Below are 21530 nucleotides of genomic sequence, written 5' to 3' on the forward strand. Positions count from 1 at the left end.
GGTCCAGAAGCTCTAGGGGCTCCACTGACAGGAGAAGAGTCCACAAGAAGGCAAGGCCCACCTGACGATTTTACTGAGGCCTGGTCTTGTTTACCTTACCATATGCTGGAAAAGATAGAATCTAAGCAGATGTCTGTTCAGGTCTTGCCTGTCCACGGAATGTAGCTCCTGAGGCTATATCTTCATTACTGACAGCACCTGCTTTCCAAGCCTCAGCCGCCGGCTCAACATCCCCACACAGATTTCCTCCTGCCACAGAAAATACAACATGCCTCAGATGAAACCTATCACAGGCTCCTTTTGTAACATTTATCTCTTTAATTCTCTGATCCTCATTCCAGAATTCGAGGCTGGTCCCCTCCAATACTCTTTTCTAATTCATTTTTTCCCCTTAACTTTTATATTGCTTCCTTTGACATGACCATTAAATTAACCCTTTTATATTCACGTCCACCATTACCATTCCATACTAGGTTTTCATCACCATCACCTTCACTTAGTTATATTTTATTTTAATATTTATATTTTATTTAATAAAATAAATAAAAATCTTACCTAACAAAATAAATAAACAAAATATTTACATTCCATTTTTATATATAAAATGGTTATATTTTAATATTTATTTAATATATTTATTATATATTTAGTATTTATATTCTAATATTATTATATATTTAATATTTATATCACAATATATTTATATTATATACTCAATATTTAAATTTTCTTTGATATTCATATTTAATATTTTATCATTATATTAATGTTGATGTTTATATATTTAATATTTTGTATATTTATTTATATGACTAATATTTATTTTAATATAGATTGGGTGCATTCAGGGTAATATGGCCATAAATAATATTTATATCCAAATCCATTCAGAAAACCAGTTTGATCTTTCTGCAGCCCCCTTAAAAAACAGCTTATGATACTTATTTCCTAGCACATGAAGACAACAAAATCCATGACTGACTTCTCAAAATCTGGCCCAACCTTATGGCCTAAGACTATTCAAGACACCCATTGTTACTTTGTGCCAGGCCAAGTGATCGGCAATGGAGATGAGGCAAAATTTGGGACAAACATGATCCCTGTCTTGATGCATCCTAAAATTCTACCTTGGGATTTTCTCCCTTCTCTTATCTGTCAGTAGTGTTAATATTAATCACATATGTCATCACATACGTCATCACAATATGTCATCATATTCCTAATTCACATATTCAACCGCAGATTATTTAGTAATCATGCAGTTTGGGTGGGCATTGTGCTAGGCAAGTGGAAACTTCAAGCTCTGCAAGTTGGAGATAATATTTCCATTATATAACCAGTGTCTAGCATAATGCCTGGAGGTGGGTAAGTAGTCCATAACCCTTTATTAAATTAATGAATTATGTAATAAAAGATTGTAAACATTGAGCAATCAGAATTTAGAGGAGAGAGAAATCAGAGTGACGAGTTTGCAGAAGGCTGTGCTTTGGAGGAGGTGTGGGATGTGCACAGACTGAGAAGTGGGAGGAGGGCATTCCAATCAAGTACAAGGCTGGAGTGTGAGACAAGGAAGGAAGCTGAATGCCCACCCCACCCCTTCCCCCGCCCAGCTGTTTCCCTTTGTTTCCACAGTAATGGAGTATAAACAGCCCAACTAGCCCTTGAATCAAGATTGTCCATCTGACTATGTTCTCGCTGATAAAATGAGGGCAGCAATAATGTGTGCAATGTCCACCTCATCTGCTGTAACAGTTACTGCAGGATAGGTTATGTTTTGGAATAAACAGCACAAGTTTATTTCTTGCTCACTAAAATCTCCTGCACGTCCAGAGAACGTTGCATTCACTAGGGATTCCTGCAGGTTTCCATCTCATAGCACCTTCACATCAACGTGTGTTTTGTGGTCACCAGGGCAAGGAAGCAAGGGCTGGAGGGTCAAGTGCCAGCAATGAAAACTGCAGCACACAAGTGACTCATGCCGCATTGGCTCCTTATTGCTTTGATCGAAACTAGTCACATGGCTGTGCCTAACTACAGAGAGTGAAGAAGTATAACCTTCTGCATGCCTATAAATTTTTTTTAAAGCTGGATATTGGTAAATATTGTTATGTCTTTTACACTTACATAAACTGAAATTGCATAATGTGGACTTATGCTCTACTTTCTGACACACATGTGGCATCAACCAGTCTTTTAACATAAAAATGAGGACACCACTTGAGGGGATGGTAGAAGCATCAGATGAAAGGAACTTGAGTCCCTGAGTGATTTTGCAGAGTAGGGCCACCACACTAGCCTAGAATTCCTAGAACGGGACTATTTCAGGAGAGAGAAATAAACTATCAGGGTCAAGTCCCTGTGTCTTGAAATCTCTCTCAGTCACTTAGCCTATATTCCAACTAATGTAGGAAAAATCAAGACAATGGTCTTAACTGAAGTTAAGGCTCATATGAAGATATAGTATTGTGGCATTAAAATCAACAAAAAGAATATTGAGACACATGTGTTTGTTTCCAGCCTAATTTTTGAGCTGATAAGAACTAAAACACAGAGACTATTTTTTTCAGATCTCTTCAAGATCTAGCATATTTATATATCTAGAGGATGCTCTTTTGTAGATAATTTTGGCTGATTGATAATAAGAAGCAAAAATATGAGATCAAAACTCTATATCTAGCTATATCAAAGACACAAGGATCTCTGAAATGCAGCACACTACCTCCAAACTAAGTAAGACATATGCCACCTAGACACAAAAAAAGGTTGGAAGGTCAGTCTCCTAATGGAAAGGGAGGTAATTCTTAGTTGAGAACATTCATTAACCCATTGTTCCTCCAAACGCACAATGTGAAATGGCTTTCTCCGTCTGAACACCACCAGAGAAAAAGACCATAACTACATAGGAGAACTTTTTGTTTGTTCTTTAAGTTTTCTTTTACTTATATTTACTTATATAATAGAGAATGATTAAGGATTTTCAATAAAAAGGTGTGTTTCTTTTGCTTTTTTATTATAAGTGATTTTCTTTCTCCCTCTATTTCTAAGATGACCAGGGAGGAATTTGTTTCAACAAGTAAGGTCATAATCATACCCAATAACTTTTTATACTTTACTTGAAATGGAAAATGTCTACCTGTTTTTCCATTAGAAATATCATATTACAAGTATTATGTTATGGCAATAATAAAGCAGAATACAATTTTCTTCTTGGTCATGATTAACTGAAATACATCAGCTGACAAAGGTTTAATATCCTGATCTCCTATCTAGATAAATGTCTGAGTGAAATGATAGCTTTAAAGAGGCCACATGAAACAATGTTAAATAAAACAAAATATTAAACAAGTGACAAAATCATTGAAAGAAAAGTAAAAATAAATATGTTGATAATAAAATATGTATTTATAATGTAACTCATATTGATGTATTTATGTTTACCTAATTAATCTGATTATTACCCAATTTTCCTATTAAGTTGGTTCAATAAATATTTATTTAATTAAACTCAAAACATGTTCATTGTGGAATCATTCTAACTATGTCTTTGACCAGAATCAGCATGAGGAATGCATGGATTGGAGGACAAGACCCTGTAGTATGGATCAGGGGGCTACTGAGGGTAGCAGAGACCATTCAGGGGTAGCTGAGCTAGAACTGGCCAAGGTATGTGTACTACATATTGGAAATCAGAGTTGGAGCTTGGGAAGATTTGAATTCTAGTCCTTTACTTCAACAATGACTGACTCCAGAGCTTTAGTGTTGAGGTACAAAGGGGCTAAGCTCACCCAGTTATGAGCCAATAAAAACAGGCAGAGGAATCAAAAAATTATTTCCTTTTAAACTAATAAAAGAGAGATTTGAGAACAGAGTTTAAATGTGCAGGCAGTTTGGCCATGCAAATATTGAACCCAGAATTAGGCAACCCTATCTCCCTATCCCCAGTCAGAAGCACAACCAGACAGCTACAAACTCCCCGTGGGAAGGAGCCTGAGCCTGAAAACCTGGGACAAGGAGCACTGCAGGATGTGTGAATCCTGTGACAGATCCCTTAGACAGAGAGCCTGAGGGCCTGAGACTGCACATCTCGTTTCTCTCCCAAGGTCATCATCATCCAACTCACTCTTACCTTCAAGGGAGAGGAAGCCAGGAGTGTTTCAGGAACATTCCCTCATCAGGGACTCTAGAGGAGTAGAGAAGTGATCCCTCCTGAGGTAAGTTACTTCAGCTTTATACAACTCAAAATTTCCTGTCTGTAAACTAGTATCTCCAATATACCTGTTAGCTAGAATATTTATTATTTTAGAAACCCTCTTTGGGGACAGGTCTATACCCAGGACTGGTGAAAAGTACTGTTCCCTGAGGGCCACTTAATGGTCACTCATGATGGGGAAGGTGTTCCTGAGCTAACTGATATATGAACTTTGTGCCATCAGTGTGAGTTTAGTCTATCATATTTCAAGAAATATATATTAAGTACCTCTTATTTGCTGGTGAACAGGGTGGTAAATAAAGCAGATCAGTCCCCCAGCTGCCTTTTTAAAGCTTACACTACGGTAAAGAGAGGCAATAAATAAACAAGCACAATGTGCAATTACCAAATCCAAAAAGGGCTTTAAAGCAAGAAAAAGTGAAAGACATAGTGGTAAGGGAGAAGGAACAACCGTCCAAGCAGAGGGGACAGCATGTGCAAAGGCCCTGAGGCCGAAATGAACATACACATTTGAGACTTTAGAAGAAGGCTTTGGCTGGAGTTTAGTGAGTAAGGACCTGAATGATATGAGTTGAATATGTGGAGAGAACAAGCAGATAGGGCATTATGGACTATGCCAGAGAGTCTGGATTTTATTCTAAGTGAATAAAAAATTCAGTGAAGAGTTTTAAGATAAGAAAAGATATGATCAAATTTATGATACTAAAAAAAATTCACTTAGCGTGTGCAGAACAGATTTGGGGCATGGAGAATCAATAGCCCTATGATATATTGTAAGACATGTGGGCAAAGCCTTAGAAGAAAAGGGAAAAAGTGTCCTTTGGGTCTTTGGAATGTAGCCTGAGTTTCTGTGTCACAGTCATCCCTGCTAAGAGCTCTGGATGCCTAAATGAGTCATTAGAACCAAGTTGGTTAATAAACCTGTCATTTTATATATTAATGTTTACACTATTTACTGCTTAGTTTAGAGGAATAGAAGTGAATTTTTATCCAACAATCCCCCAAATACAATTTATTCCAAATAGATGTTTATACTTGTTTTTATCAAAATGGCTTCCCTTATTATGTTCTACTCACTTCCAGCCCTCAGAAAGATACATATAAAATCTGAATTCTCAGGTCTAAATTTTGTCTGGCAGCTCTGCTCGAGTTCATTTCTCCCAGAACACAGACTGAACTGACCCACTAATAAGTGAACTACTTTGTGTTCACTGTGGTGCTCAGCAGTGTGGGGTGTTGGTGAGTATTCATCCTGGGCAAGCATTGTTTACATAATGATTATGACCATATCCATGCCCTCCCTCCCATAAAATGTTTCTTGATATCTGGGATCCGTAAAATATTTTTTTTATATCTTTTTATCCAAGTCCTCTTAGGGGACATGTGATAGCAGTGTTCATGGGGCAAGTAAGACCAAACTGGCAGTCCCAAGTGTGTTATGTGCTTGGACACAGCCCCTTTGTCTTGGTAAAAGAAGAGATGGGAGAATGGTTAGGGGTAAACGGTTTTCATCTTGAGAGTAGTCTCAAACTTCTGGTTACTTGTATAGCAGTAGCTGGAAGCAATACCTCCTTTTACTTCACCAGCTGTCCCAAAAATTACTGTCAAGTCACTGATGGCAAAAGTGCCAATAAAACAGATAAAGAAATGAACAAAACTGAGAGCCTGTGGTGACTGCTCCAGGAGCTGTCCCTAAAGGGAGCCCCGCTAAGGTAGAGCACTCCTAGCAGACCAAGGAACGGGGTGATGGAGCAAGGGAGCTGCCTGTGGGGGAGTTGCCGGTCGTCATTCAGAGCCTGGAGACTGCCCACCAGGAGCCACAGATCCCACCCTCTCAACCCATTCAACTGTGACTCACCGAGGGCCTCTGAGAGCCCAGGCCTCAGCAGGACCGTCAAAACTACTATTCTGCAAAAGATAGAAACACAGCTCAAATTGACTTTCGCCAAAAGGAAATTTAAGGGCTTGTGTAACTCAAAAATGTGAGGTGAAACAATCTAGCATGAGGCAACGCTGGGGAAAAAAAGCTCCAGCACTTTCTTGGCAGATTGAGGTCTTACCTGTTTACTTCAGTGTTTACTTCATCCTCATGGGTAGTTCTTCTTGGAAGTGAGTGGTCTCCTGGCAGTTCCAGGCTTACTGTATAGCAACCAAAGTGTACACTGAGCCGCTTCTTCTTTTGGTTTGAAAAAAAAAAAAATCCCCCAAGTTGGCTTTAATCACATGATCATGTGCAGATCTGAACTGATCACTGACTGATACGGGCTAGCCTGTGACCTGTGTTGCTTTGACCAATACAGTCTGAGTCATGCCTCTACACACATCGAGGCAAAGGAAGGGCAAAGTGGGAGTGGATTCAGCTCCATCCAAATGACATGGATGAGAATTTGTAACTTCCAAAGAATGGGGTAGAGTAATTGCCTGAAGACACTTTTACAAGAAGAAAGGTAATAGCATAGCAGTAGCTATCCGCTGAGTATTTAAATACCTCTTGCCATTGCATGAGGTACAAAATAGGCTTGCCCTCACAGTCCTATTGCAGGAGGAGGATGGTCCCACAATACAATGCCATAAGGGCTATAATTAGAGTAGCCATATACAGTGGTCAGCCAGGACAGTCATAGTTTATTCCTGATGTCCCAGTGTAATTATTAACACTGCATCCCTATACTCTCACAAGTGCCCTGGTTTGGACAATACACTGTATGGCCGCCTTAACAGTAACTGATATGTGTTCAAATGCACCTAGAAAGAAAGGAGAGGGACTAACTAGCTGTGAGAGAGGAGAGCAGGGTAATCTGGAAAGGCTTCATAACGAAGGTGATGCTTCACCTGAATATTGAAGGATGCGTGGATATGTTCCAAGTGGCTGAAGAAGCTGAGAGCATTCCAAGCACCAGGAAAGGTGTGAAGGTCTGAACAATCATTTGGTAGATAGGAATTGCTCCCATACTTCTGTGATCCAATAGGATCAAAAGTGTGCAGAGGAAAGGGGTGAGGCAAAGGACAGGAAATGTGGGCCAGGTAACCAGCTTCTGATCCAAAAATGAAACACCACGTTAGAGTGATTTAGCCAAGTTTATAGAATCTGGAAGTAAGCGGAAGACTGCCATAGTTAAGAGAAATTTTTAAAATCGACAAAACTTTTTCTTTTATTTCTGGTTCCATGAAACACTGAAGTATGTCATACCTGAGAAGTGAAACTGCGAAACTTATTTCACTTCACTTAGATTCACAACACTGGCTGCTGAAGATGTTACCCAGACTGGAAAGATGAAAAATGTCCTCTGTCAGGCACAGACATATGTTACTGGTTTGGATCATCTGTCATTCATAACTCAAGTAATCATGAACGTGAAATGAGAAAACAAACAGTTGTGTTGTATAATATGTTTTCTGCTTATCCTTCTTGTGAGATACATAATTTAAAAAAGACAGCTAGAAATAGATCTATCATAGAGTGTCAACAGAGCCAATATATTTGTCAAAAGAACCGGAAAAAGTGTGTATTATAAGTTGTTCCTGTAAATCGTATCCCAGATATGCTGATTATTTTGCATTATTAGCTTCAAAAGGAAAGTTGATTCTTTAGTGTTAAATAGTTATATTTGCAGTTGGAGAAGGAAAAAGAAAGTGTAAGCATGCAATCTTATTACTGATGAGAACTGCCTTCTTCCTATATTTTCTAGTCATGATATCACAATTCTCCACCCCCACTCCAGTGCAAAGATGTCAAAGTTTATTTCACCCAAGGAAAATCTTAAAGTGAATAATGGAGTTGAATGCATTATAATTTAAAATACTTTATGTATAGTAGTTAATTATTCTCTAGAGCAATGTGGGTGAGGTTAAATACCTTTATGTAATAGAATAAAATGAAACAAGAGGGGTAGACTCCAATGAATCCTTTCTTTTTCTAGCTAAAAGCATCAGTGAAACAGATACTGTGTTGTCCACATAACATCACTTGTTTAGATGTGATTTGGACATTAATACAGATAACTCTCAGGGTCTGTTAGTAAAGTGCCTCTGTTCTCTTTATGCTTCTGTGCAACTTTTCCATTCTTGAAAATTTCAAATATATTTGCAGTTCATATCAGACCATATCACCTTTTTAGTTGGAGACTAATTAACATTCCGTGTTATTTTAGCTTTAGGTGCACATTATAATGTCTCAACAATTCTATATATAGTACTCAGTGCTCACCTTTTCTGAAGTTGGCATCTACTAACCTGGTCCTTCCTTTTGTTTATAAAACACTTTAGTATGTGAATTTCTATCACCTCTACTGCTGTATCTATCATTTTTAGTGGTGATTTCAATATCCTTGTGAAGAGCTCATCCCTCACGTGGCTTCACAGTTCCTTGACTTTCATCTCCAGCATTTTCTTCCCATCTTACAATAGCTGGCTACTCCCACAGGTATATCCTGGACCTAATTACCACTGTGCTGTTCCTCCAATTTTCTGTATCAGTTCTTTAATCTCACTGCCTATCATTCTCACATTCCCACTCCAGATGGGGTTTGATCATACCAAGTTCTCTGAATCATCAGCCTTTATTCTTGTCCATTCTTCATGATCTCTCTTTCTTCTGTATTCCTTTATTCCTTATACAGCTGATATTTCATGTTATCACATTATATCTATGTGCTTTAAAAAATGTAACTATCATGCTCCTTTTTTCTTACTCCCCCCCAAAACTCTAACTCTAGTTATTCTACTATTTCTTTTTATAAAATGGTTATTTATTTGTTTTTGAGAGAGACAGAGAGAGAACATATGCATGAGAATTAGGGAGGGACAGAGAGAGAAAGGGAGAGAGAGACTCCCAAACAGGCTCCGCCTGTCAGCACAAAGGCTTATGAGGAGCTCAATCCCATGATCAGTGAGATTATGACCTGAGCCGAAATCGAGAGTCAGAGGATTGACCAACTGAGCTACCCAGGCACCCCCACTATTTCTTATTTTATATTGGCAGCTGAATGAGTTTGGAGAAAATCATTCACCTCCTGCTGACTGATTCCAATTTAAACTCAAGACCACAAATCCTTACTGGGTAGTCAATATTGCTTGGGCATCTTAATATGTGCTGGTTTCCCACTCTCCATAATCAGACCATGCCATAATTTTCATATCTCTTTATGCTGCCAATCTGCATTCCAAGAACCACTTTCTGTGCACCTGTATTTTTTACGCCTTCCATTTTAAGAGATGAACATGCTTCTGCCAAAATCAACACTTGGTTGCATGCTCTCTGGCCCATACCTTTCCTACTGTAGAACTCTCCTCCTAAAATGGTCCTTTGGTTCATCAATTTATCCCTCTAAACTTACTTATTCCCACTAATTCTCTTGGTTTCTTCCTCCAGCTCCTGCTATATTTTCTCCTTTTGGAGAAAAACTTAAACAAAAGTGTTGACTAAAGTTGCTCTCTCCATTTCCTCTCCATTCCTTTTTTTTCTCAGCCCATTCCAATTGGCCTTTGCCTCCCTGTTCCTCTGAAATTGTGCTTCATTAGGTCAACAACTACCTACATTCTATCACATTTATCTTACTGTACTTCTCATGAACATTTGGCACAAGTGACCACTTCCCTTTATAGAAACAATTTCTTCTCTTGATTTCCTCTTTTCTCACTGGCCATTTCTTTCCTGATCATCCTTTTCTGTCTTCAATTGGTTTCTGAAATACATCTTTCCATATTAGGTCCTCAGTTGGGAATTCCCTTTCCCTTAGTCTTTCTAGAATAATATCCTACATGTCGTTCAAGTCTCACCTTAAATAGCTCCCCCTTGGAAGGGCATTTTCTAGCAACTAAATTTTAGTTACTCCAAAAAATTTTATTTTTTTATCTTCATTATAGCTCTTAATATGTTCATATTTATTTGTTTATTGTCTGTCTCACCCCATTAAAACATGAATTCCGTGAAAGTAGGGAACACATCTGTCTTGTTCAGGGTTGCAGGCAATTAAAAATATTTCTTGTGTGAATAAGAAAATTAACATTGATTTGCACAGTGACAACTATTATTTTTTTCACTAACACTTGTACCTTCATTCCATTTCCCAGTTTATTAAAACATTTGATGCCATAGAGATGAAAATTTCTCCCCCATCCACAAAATAAGATTGATTTTTTTAAACTAAAAGAAGGTCTAGAATTCAATAGAATTTTAGAAACCACTGCATTTACTCTAATCTCTGTTTTCAAATACTATCCTAGGAACTTTAATAATAATCCTTTATAGGTCAAGACCCAGTCTTAAAAAAAGAAAAGCTCAGTGCCTGAATGGCTGTCAGTTAAGTGTCAGACTTTGGCTCAGGTCATGATCTAACAGTTTGTGGATTTGAGCACCGCGTCAGGCTCTGTTCTGACAGCTTCAGAGTCTGTGTGTGTGTGTCTCTCTCCCTTTCTCTGCCCCTCCCCCACTCATAATCTCTGTCTCTTGAAAATAAATAAATGTTAAAAAAAAAAAGAGAGTGAGAAAAGCTTTTTCAAAAACAGTGACAGTAACTATTTTAAAAAAGTCCGGGGAGGGCTTCTAATGAAATCATAGACAAATATACCACCAGAATGGTTTTGTCTACTTCCAATTAAAATTTAAATAGTAAGATTAAACTTAAATATATTAAGATTTATTTAAGTACAATTCTAGATTATTTTCTATGATATTGTTTCATGCAAAGAGATTATTACATATTTGGGGTTTTCTCATAGTTATGATAATACTTTACTTATAACTTTGATTAATTATTTTTTAAATTCCGGACACTGAGTTGGAAAATAAGCTCTGGAAACAGAAATCTCAAAAACTTGGGTAAAATTTTAGTTTAGTTATTTATCAACTAAAGAGTAAATCAACTAAAAAAATCTGTAAATCATCAGTTATACAATTTATGAAATTTAGAGCAATTTTTATGGTAACATAAAGACTTATGTGCCCTTATAAAAATGAGATTCTATAAATAATTTGTTTAATAAATATAACAATACTGAGTACTGCCAAATATCTCTTTTCATATGTAAAACAAATGTATATTTCTTAACACCTTCTGATTTTCATGACAAAAAAATTGTTGGCTCTGAGATTATTTATTTACTATAACAGGACAAGTGAAAATTTACCCTAAAGAATAAATATTGAACTTGCCTGGCCAATATGAGTGATGATTCACTCCAGTTTCATAAAAAGGCAAATCCCGGGAAAAGAAAAATACATTTTTAAGGGACTTTTTCCCCATAACATTTCATTTGTGCAAAGTATTAGTATTCAATGTTCCTTGTCTAGGGACATTAATCCACACATACGGCATTACTCCAGGGAAGACATAATATGAATATAATCTTTTCAAGTAAGATATTTTAAGAGCCCACAACTGCAAACTTGCTACCTGAAATTTGTCATTTTTGTAAAAGAAATAAATCATTTAGGGGGCAAATGAATGAAACAAAGATATAGAACTAGGCTATTTACAGGGTCATGTTATCACAAATCTTTTATTTTAGAGAATATTTTGGGGATTTTTAACTTACTGGACATACTATTAAAATATGTTTTCCAACTCAAAACTAACCTTCAACCTTCAGATAGTGATGAAATATGATAGTAAATAGGAGGAAACAGGTGTGACTTTTGTAAAATAAATTATTCTCAATACTAAAATGTTTATTGTGTTTTGCTAAAGACTATGAAAAAGAAATTAAATGAAATTGGCATTTTTAAGCATTGTTTTTTTCTTTTTCTAATACTTTTGATGGAAAAAAAGTTTGTTTTCCTATTCCTAGATAATTCTTTGCAAAATATGTTGTGTTTCACATTATTGGCCAATTTTTATTTTTCTAGTTTATGCCACTTATGGGAAAGATGAAACACCGTATTTATTTGAATTAATGTTGGATATTGAGCTACTATACTTTTATACCTAGGCTAAATAATGTTCTGATGTGTTAAATGTAGACCCTGCACTCTCCCTTTAGAGTTATATCTGCCATTTGATTTTCTTTTCCCAAGTCATTAGTCCTCCATTTCATTCTTTTTATCATGGCCTTAAATATCCAGTGAGACCCTAGGGTTCCTGTGATTGCTCATCTGAACGCTAATGACCCACTCCTGTGAAGCTGCTTCAACCACAGCTGCACAGTAAGGAGGTCAGAATGAAGGTGATGGAGATAACAGTAGTCGGTGTCCTCGCCACCATTCCCACTGCTCACAATCACCATTTCTCCAGACCTCAGCATATTCTCCATTTCTTATAATAGCTAATGAACTGACAGATCCAAGAAACAACGTCTGCTTTTGCTCAGTGATCTCAAAGCACTTTGTAACTGTGACTTTTATATTGTGTATGCTAATCACAGGAACTAAATAGAAAAAGATACAGAGGAAGAAGTTAAGATTAAGCATGGTATATGCTCTTATTGTTTTTTTTAATGTTTTTTATTTATTTTTGAGAGACAAAGAGAGACAGCACGAGGGGGGGAGGGTCAGAGAGAGAGGGAGACACAGAATCTGAAGCAGACTCCAGGCTCTGAGCTGTCAGCACAGAGCCCGACGCGGGGCTTGAGTTCGTGAGATCATGACCTGAGCCGAAGCCGGAGGCTTAACCGACTGAGCCACCCAGGCGGCCCTATCTACTCTTGTTTAATTTGAGTAATTGGTGGAGCATGAACCAAGACCCCAAAGAGCTATGAAGAATACAGAAAGAACATCTACAGACACTTATGTATGTACAAAGTCTGGTTCCCCTGAAGAGAAGGATCTGCGGGAAGAATATTGAAGAGGAAGAAGATCAGAGTGAATATTTTCCATTGTCCTTGAAAATGATACCAGTTAAAAGAGGGGTTGACAACAGCACCATTGTACTTGGGAGATTTACAGAAGGCCTCTGAAGAGCTTTTGGGACTCCAAGCAATTCTGATGATGGTGTGGTGAAATTTGAAGGGCTGAAAAAAGATGCCAGACTGAAAAAAAAAAAAAAAAAAAGCAAAAAACACCAGCTCTATTACTGTAGACTAATCACAGCACCCAAAATGTCTTCCCTAGAAATGGAGGACTTTTCCTTTGTGAAGTCTTTTGAATTTGTAATGGAGGCTCCCCAAATACCAGTTAGTGAAAACATCTGTGGTAGCATCCTGTTGAAACCTTATTTCCAAATGATGCTTAGGCTTTCTTTTCAAGAGTTCTTAAGCTGAGCATTAGGAATCCAGGTTTTTAAAAGACTTTCCAGATGTGTTTGATGTGCAGCCAGGTTAGAGAACCATTGTCCTCTCTCTCATTAAAAAGCCAACACACTTGGGGCACCTGGGTGGCTCAGTTGATTGAGAGTTCAACTTCGACTCAAGTCATGACCCCCAGTCTGTGGGTTCTGTGCTGACAGCTCTGAGCCGGGTGCCTGCTTCGGATTCTGTGTCTCCCTCTCTCTTTGTCCCTCCCCCACTCATGCTCGTTTGGTCTCTCTCTCTCAAAAATAAACATTAAAAAAAATTTAAGCCTACACCCTTATGAGTAAGGAATTCATAATTTAGGTCATTAATTTCATGTACTTTAGAAAATTTAGTTGACATGTGAGAGTAAGATGCTTATGTGGGGAAGATTCCAGAAGACCACTGACAGAGAGAGAGAGATACATAAGAGGTCAGCAATGGCCCCAATACCAAAATCAGTGATTTTAAAGCTTTGCCTTGTCCTAATAAATCCATCAATTTAATGTAATGATATTTTGCTGAGTGCTTAGAAAACTCATCGTGTGTTAGTATTGTTTTAAATACTTTGCAAATATTAATTTATTTAACCTTCATAACAACCCTATGATGTAGGTACTAGTATTTCCCCCACTTTATAGATGAGAAAATTAAAGCTAAGGTGAAGGTACAAAGTCACTTACCTGAGGTCACAGAGGTATTAAGTCACTGAGCTCCACAGTTCCTGGTCCTAACTACTATGTGCTGCTGCCTCTCAGATGGTGGGCTAGGCACTAAGAAATAAAAAATAAATGAACCTTAGGGGATTTGTTGATTGGTGGAAAACAACTGGGAAATCAGGTTCCTGCCATCTGTGCTTCAGGAAGAGAGAGCATGAACTGGGTCTTGTCCAAGCAAATCCTGGTTGACCTTCCATCTCATTGCTGCTCCCTATCTTTGCAAGAACCCATCACTTGGCTAGCCCTTCATCTCCTCTTTTTTTTGCTAGAAAAATGACAGGGAGATTTGAAGATATACCCAATTTAGAGTGAAGTCTGTTTTATTTCATTTTGAAGTGGGATGTAACCGGATATTGATTGTGATGATTCTAGAGATTCTCACTTGGGAGAAGATTTGCCATAGGACAAGGATGAACTCCCGGAGGAATCAATGCAGTCATCAATTTCATTCTTACGGATCCATCCTTGGTTTGCAAATGAGATGAGAGATGCAGCTGCAGGTGAGACAGTACTCATTTCGAAGCAATACTTGGCAGACCCCAGCTTTAAAGTGTCCACAGCTGTTTGGAGCTGTGCTTTGCATACTTACCTCTTTGTTTGGTCCGCTACTCCTTCTGCTCAGAGATTCAGTGAGATAATTTACAAAAAGAATTTATAAGAAAATAAGTTGTCTTATAATTTTATAATAACAGCTTTCAAAATTTGGGAAGAATTTTTTTTTTAGTTTCTCATCTTTTCTTAACTAGACTTTATTCACTTGAATAATTCAGTGGATTCTATTTAATTAGTATCCTGATAAATGATATGACCTGTTAACTGAGGAGAATGCCAGATTAAAAAATTAATTCAATGCTTTTCAATTACTTTATACTACTGTTACAGCATAATACCTTACGAGTTTAAAGAGGAAAAGGGTGCCTGGGTGGCTAAGTTGGTTAAGCGTCTGACTTTGGCTCAGGGCATGATCTTGTGATTCATGAGTTCAAACCCCACATCAGGCTCTGTGCTGACAGTACAGAGGCTGGAGCCTCCTTTGTATTCTGCATCTCCCCTTCTCTCTATTCCTCACTGGTTCATGATTTGTCTCTTTCTCTCTCAAAAATGAATAAATATTAAAAAGTTTTTAAGTAGAGAGGAAAAAAGATTTCAACTTGTTACTAATGTCCAAAAACTGTGTACAGTAGTTTATAGAACAAAATTAATGTTACTCATTTAGAATTTTGCCTTTCTAGGGGTACCTGGGTGGCTCAGTCGGTTAAGCGTCCAGCTTTGGCTCAGGTCATGATCTCACAGTTCGTGGGTTCAAGCCTTTCTAAACTCCAGAGTTTTGTCCCATTCTAATGGCCATTAAAATTGTAGTATCTGATGATTGCTTTCATATTTCTTGATTATTTAATTTTAGTAATTGGAGCATATTTACTGTATTTTCATAAATAAAAAGGAAACTTTTTTGCTTTTCAGCATTCTTGAACTATTCCTATCTCCAATAATTATGTTAATGAAAAGGATTATTAAGGTGTGTAAAATATACTAAAAGGACTTATATGTCACTTTGCTAACATTATGGAAAAGAAATTATTTTTATTTTCATTTTTCAGTTAAGAAGCACGGGGCATAAGCAGATAAGCAGCCTGTAGCCCACAGTTTTCACATCCCAGGTTCTTAACCATGCATTCTGATTCCTGACACCACCTACTTAATCACTGTTGCCACATCTTCCTCCTTAGAAAAAGAGCATCTAAGGGGAGGCCTTACATGTACTCAGTGGCGTTCTTGACATGGATACATTTGGCTTAGAGGCAAAATTGGTGTTTTTCATAAGCAATCGGTTTGTCTCTGTGGAAAATACTATAGCTTCTTTAGTATTTGCCAATAATCTATTTGATCATTCTCCTTTAGGTATAGTAGTAGGGTGGTACATTTTGACATTTTGGTTTTGGTCACTGTGATTTGTAAAACTTGAGGCAACAGTCAAACTTTTCCCATTTCTATGTAGTTTATCGAATGGACTCTGTGTGTCATGTAAAAGCACTTTCACTAATATGATAGAAGGATCATGGTCCTTGGGGTCAATAGGTTTGGGTTTTAGACTTGGTTCATTCAACTACCAATTTTAACATGCCAGACAATTTCTCTCTCTTTCTCTCTTTCTTTTGCTTACTCTCTCTTTCTTTCTCTCCCTCCTTCCCCACCCCGTCTTCCCATGCTTGTAAGAGAAATAAAGATATCTAGTTCATAGGGATCTTGGGGAAGACCAAATGAGATGACATATAAAGCACTTAGTAAATGTGTCACTTATCCAGTGAGTACTGGGTACACATTACTTCTCTCTTTTTCCCTGCCTGCCCTGCTGCTGTATTTTAAACTCTGGATACTGACACTTTTATAAAACTGCTATGAAATCTGAGGGGAACTGAAACTGTCATTCTAATTCATGGGAGTTGGTTGTCTTCACAATGACATCTCAGGCCCCAAATATGTGGCACAAACATATTCGTGAGCCCCACTAAAACAGAAGGAAATTTGTTTGGATATTATTTTACTAATCCCTGTCTTGGCTGTGGTGTGCTATCTTACTTCTATTACTTAAAGCTGTATTTAAAGCAAACTTCTCCCTGGTTGCTGATGATAAAATGTAGCTTCAGAGCTGGCTCAACCGAATCTTCACTTCACGCTTCATCCATTTATGTTTCTAATCTCAATTCCATTTTCAATATGTTTAACTGTAAGCTGGGTATAACATTAAAACGCCTTTATCACCTTACTTTAAAATATATGTAAACAGTGTCATTCATCTTATAAAAATGTAATAAGTTGTTATTAATCTGCAATGACGTGTAATTATTCTCATTTTGAAGATGTAAAATCTGATGCACAGAGTAATTAATTCTCTTGAAGTCATTTGGAATCTATAAGTAATATCTGTGAGATGTTTTTAATTTCCCAAATAAATAGTCTCACCATATTCTTTGTCATAGAAAAAAATATTATATAAATAAAAATATATTTTGCCCAACCCTTATATGTGCTCACATTTAAAGAAATGAAGCAAAGTTTTATATATTTAAAGTTAATCTAAAACCATCCACTTAATTATATAGCTAGAAGTAGAAGAATTTTAAAACATGAATCACTTTAATTTTCTTTCTCTTGCAGATATGCCAATAATGAGTAATAATAATAATACAGTCTGTCACTTATTGAGATATCCATATCAGTCTATCTCTCTCTCTGGTTCCTGGATCTGTGCTAGGCAGTTGTAGAAGGTTCTTACTTAATTTTATTTTTGTCACATAACGTACCTTCCATTATTTATTTTGGGTAATTGTATCTCACTTTTTGGGTGGGGGGGATCCCATCCTGCTGTCCCTCCTACTTTTGGGTGGAGTTGACCCTCCCAACCCCAAGAGTAGATAGTCCGGGTCCAGACAAAAACATTCCCAGACCTAGCTAGTGGGTTCAGTGGCAGATGCTGTCAGGGTCTGAAATTTGATTTCACTTAACTTATAAGCTAATGAGTTAGTCTCTTGCAGTTTCATAGATGCTAGCAGAAGACACAAGATTTCTGGGTCAGAGACAAAGAATATTATACTCATGATGCAGCCAGGAGACAGCATGATTTTCATGAGTTCTTTTTGCTTCTGATTCTCATGGAGCTGATGCCATATGAGCCCATCTGGATGATGTGCAGCAGTGGACACGTGTCTCAGCTAAAGAACACTGATCTTGGGGAAATCACCTCTTCACAACTAGCAGTAATCAAGCCTTCCCTGTTCTTGGAAGAGACATTACCTGACTGCTCAAGATTCTTGCTACAAGCACAACCTTGAGAAATAATCCAGAAAAAAGGTGGTCTGGGCCTTTATTCTTGGCATACACAGCAAGATAGAGGGAGGGTGAGAGACCCACGGCGTGGTGCCTCCCGACAGATGAACTATGTCAAACAGTCCAATTAGAATCTCTTACTCTTTCCTTTGAAATTTGAACCTGGAAAAATATCATGTTTCAGTTCCCACTGCTGCCTTGTAATTATAAAGAATAGTGCATCTGAGAATGGAGTCAACCTGGCAAAAGTCAGAGATGAGAAAAGAAACTGAAAAAAAAAGGTCTTATTGAGTTATGGGTCAAGTACACCTTGAAGGCAGATCTTCACCAAGAATTCTCAGTTATGTGAGCTAATTAGGTTCTCATTCACTCACAACTAAAAGAGTTCTGATGGATTTGGCATTTGACATATACTGTCTCATCACAACAGTCCTAAAAAGAAGGTATTAGCATCTGACATTATAAATGAGCAACACACACACATAAAGATTAACTCACACAGTATCACAATTAATAATTAGAGCCACATTTGCTGATGGCAAATTCCATGCTTTTAGCCCTTAAACCTTCAGTACTCAAATTTTAGAAACACTGAGACTCACCCCAGATCTAATGAATCAAAATCTCTATGATGGAGCCATATTAAAGGACTCATATTTAAGTTCTTGAGTGATTCTGATTCAAGGCTCATGGAAATATTTCCTTTAGACAAAGATGTGACTTCAAGGATACTGCTGCTTGATGTTCTGATACTATATCCTCATTAAAAAGCCTTGCTTTTGGAAGATAACACTTGAAGTCTTGTCAGTGATATAAACTGCAAATCAAAGGAATTTTTTTTTTTCTAAGAGCTCTGTTGGGAGTAGGAAAAGCCACCAAAAAAAAAAAAAAAAAAGGCTTCTGAGCAGGAGAGAGGAGGGTGAAAGATTGGGCACTTAAAAGAGAAGGGGAAGCAGACAGAGTCTTGAAATTCTATTTCACCAATTATTACCTAATAAATTCCTTTTTGTTTAAGGTGTGTGTGTGTGTGTGTGTGTGTGTGTGTGTTAGGTTCAGATCCTACATAGAGTTTATATATGTATATATGTATAGAGACATTCAAGAGTCTTTAAAAAAAAAAACCCACACAGACATCTGCTTGATTTGCTAGTTACAGTGGCTCATTGGACATGAAGAAGAATGTTTAATTTAATTATTGACTTTGAATAGACATTTTGCCACTGCTAATAATATTAGCTAGATTAATGAATCGTTCCAGGGTTATAGAGACAGAAAGACACGGTGAGAGCTCTTGTTCATCAATATTTAGATAGCCTTTCCCAGATACTCATGTAAACCACTTGTGTCATTGTAAAATTTTTCCTGCTTCCTTATCATGTCTTGGTTTTTTTTCTCTCTGTCTCTTTAAATGTGAATGGAGTATTAGTTGTCTTTTGATACAGGTATTCTTATTGTGAAAGTCAGAACTGTTTTGGTACATTATATTCTACAGTATTTCCACAACATATCCTCCTCCAAGTGGGCTCTGATACATAGTAAGTCTTTTTTAAATTTTAATTAAAAATTTTTTTTCTGTTTATTTTTGAGAGAGATCGTATGAGAGAGAGAGAGAGAGAGAGATCAGGGCAAGGGCAGAGAGAGGGAGACAGAGGATCTAAAGTGGGCTCTGTGCTGACAGCAGTGAGCCTGATGTGGGGCTCAAACTTACAAACTGCGAGATCATAACCTGAGCAGAAGTCGGAGGCTCAACCAACTGAGCCATCCAGGTGTCCCTTTAATTTTTAAAGCTGGAAGTACTTGAAGTCTTCATCTGTAGCCAGGCTGGGCACAAAGGCAATGAGGAGGGGCACAGAATTGAACTCCACTGTAGAGATAATATGTTAGCTAATAACATTCTCCACCTCTCATTTTTTAAAATACTTCTTGTCCACTCAAAATTGAAGACTTGAATCAATGTGGCTTGAAGACATATTTATTTTTTAGTCTTAAGCTCACTATTGTTCATAACCTGAATTTTGAGACCATGCCTGGAGCCTCAGTCTTAAATGCGTGTAATATTTCCAACTATTGACTAATAAGAATGAGTTTAATTTGTGTTTGGAAAATAATTAAATTCATTATCAAAGTGAACATTTTTCCAAAAGACTTTTATTTTGTTTTATTTTTTTTAATGTTTTTTTTTTTAATTTTTGATACAGGAGAGACAGAGCATGAGAGGGGAAGGGTCAGAGAGAGAAGGAGACACAGAACTGGAAGCAGGCTCCAGGCTCTGAGCTAGCCGTCAGCACAGAGCCTGACGCGGGGCTTGAACCCACGAACGTGAGATCTGACCTGAGCCAAAGTCGGAGGCTTAACCGACTGAGCCACCCAGGCGCCCCAAAAGACTTTTATTTTAAATTATATTTCCTTCATATATGATGTTCCTCTCTACCTAACAGTTTGACAAGCAGGTATTTTGGCAATTTTAGTTTGTACTGGTAGCTTGTGTTCACAGGCCTCCTCAACTTTATAATCATTGTAGAGACATGGTCCTTTCCTTTAGTTGAAATCAGACCCTGGACTGTATCTGATCATCCCTAATACAAGTCGTTTTATGAGTACGCTCCTTATAATATCCTGTCTCCAGACATTTAACAAAATAGTAAATGATCACTTACAACCTTATCTCTGAGCCTGCCTTCCTCCAGGGAAACCATGTAACAATGTTGAACCTCTCTGCCTTCTTTTAAAGCCAGAAAACTGAAATGTGTTGAATGAAAAGTAAGATTTCCATCTGAATATATGGAAGAAGTTCTCATTAGCTCAAAGGTATATGGTGCAATGAGATAGCAGCATAGACTTTGCAATACTCTATTTTTTTTAAGCACACACCACTGTAACAATTATGTGAACATCTGTCAATCATTTCAGTTGAGTGCCTAACCTCACTGATGTGGTCCATTGGAATGTAGAAGGTAATAAGCAAGATTTACAGAGCAACTCCAATACCAAGATTTTTTTTTAGAAGATTGGTATAAATATGATATCTCTAATATTTGTTTAAAATTACTTGGAAATATATCACAAATTTTAAAATGTGCCATAATATTTTCCAGAAGAATGCCTTGCCTTTCTTCTCAGGCCAAAATCATGCATATAGCAATTTGTACAATGCTCAGGGTTAAATTAGATTAGGCATCAAAGTTTCAACGTGATACTTTTTTGGGACATTGTGTGAGAAAATTGCCTGAGGAATTCTCCTCTAGGAGCACAGAGGTCACTGATAAGAGAGATAATATTCATAGACATTAAAATGATGCATCTTAACTTACTCCATGAATCTTGTTCCGGGCATATGGGTGGCTCAGTTGGTTAAGCGTCTGACTCTTGGTTTCAGCTCAGGTCATGATCTCACAGTTGGTGAGTTCAAGTCCCATGTCGGGTTCTGTGCTGACAGTAAGGAGCCTGCTTGGGATTCTCTCTTTCTCTCTCTGCCCCTCCCAACTTGTGCTGTCTCTGTCTTTCTCAAAATAAGTAAACTTAAAAAAATAATAAAATAAATCATGTTTCATTGCAGTCTCTCATTCGAGGTG

General features: G+C 37.4%; 1 long non-coding RNA gene across 1 annotated transcript; it reads right to left on the bottom strand.

Annotated features, from left to right (window-relative positions):
* Positions 1–162: 162 nt before the first annotated feature.
* LOC115300846 lies at positions 163–18684 on the bottom strand. Its single transcript, XR_003912884.1, has 4 exons — positions 18561–18684; positions 14098–14187; positions 6069–6118; positions 163–249 (listed from the first exon to the last, which is right to left on the bottom strand). It is a non-coding gene; the product is annotated as an uncharacterized LOC115300846 (long non-coding RNA).
* Positions 18685–21530: the final 2846 nt, after the last annotated feature.

This window comes from Suricata suricatta, chromosome 9, assembly GCF_006229205.1.
Source record: "Suricata suricatta isolate VVHF042 chromosome 9, meerkat_22Aug2017_6uvM2_HiC, whole genome shotgun sequence".
Taxonomy (NCBI): Eukaryota; Metazoa; Chordata; class Mammalia; order Carnivora; family Herpestidae; genus Suricata; species Suricata suricatta.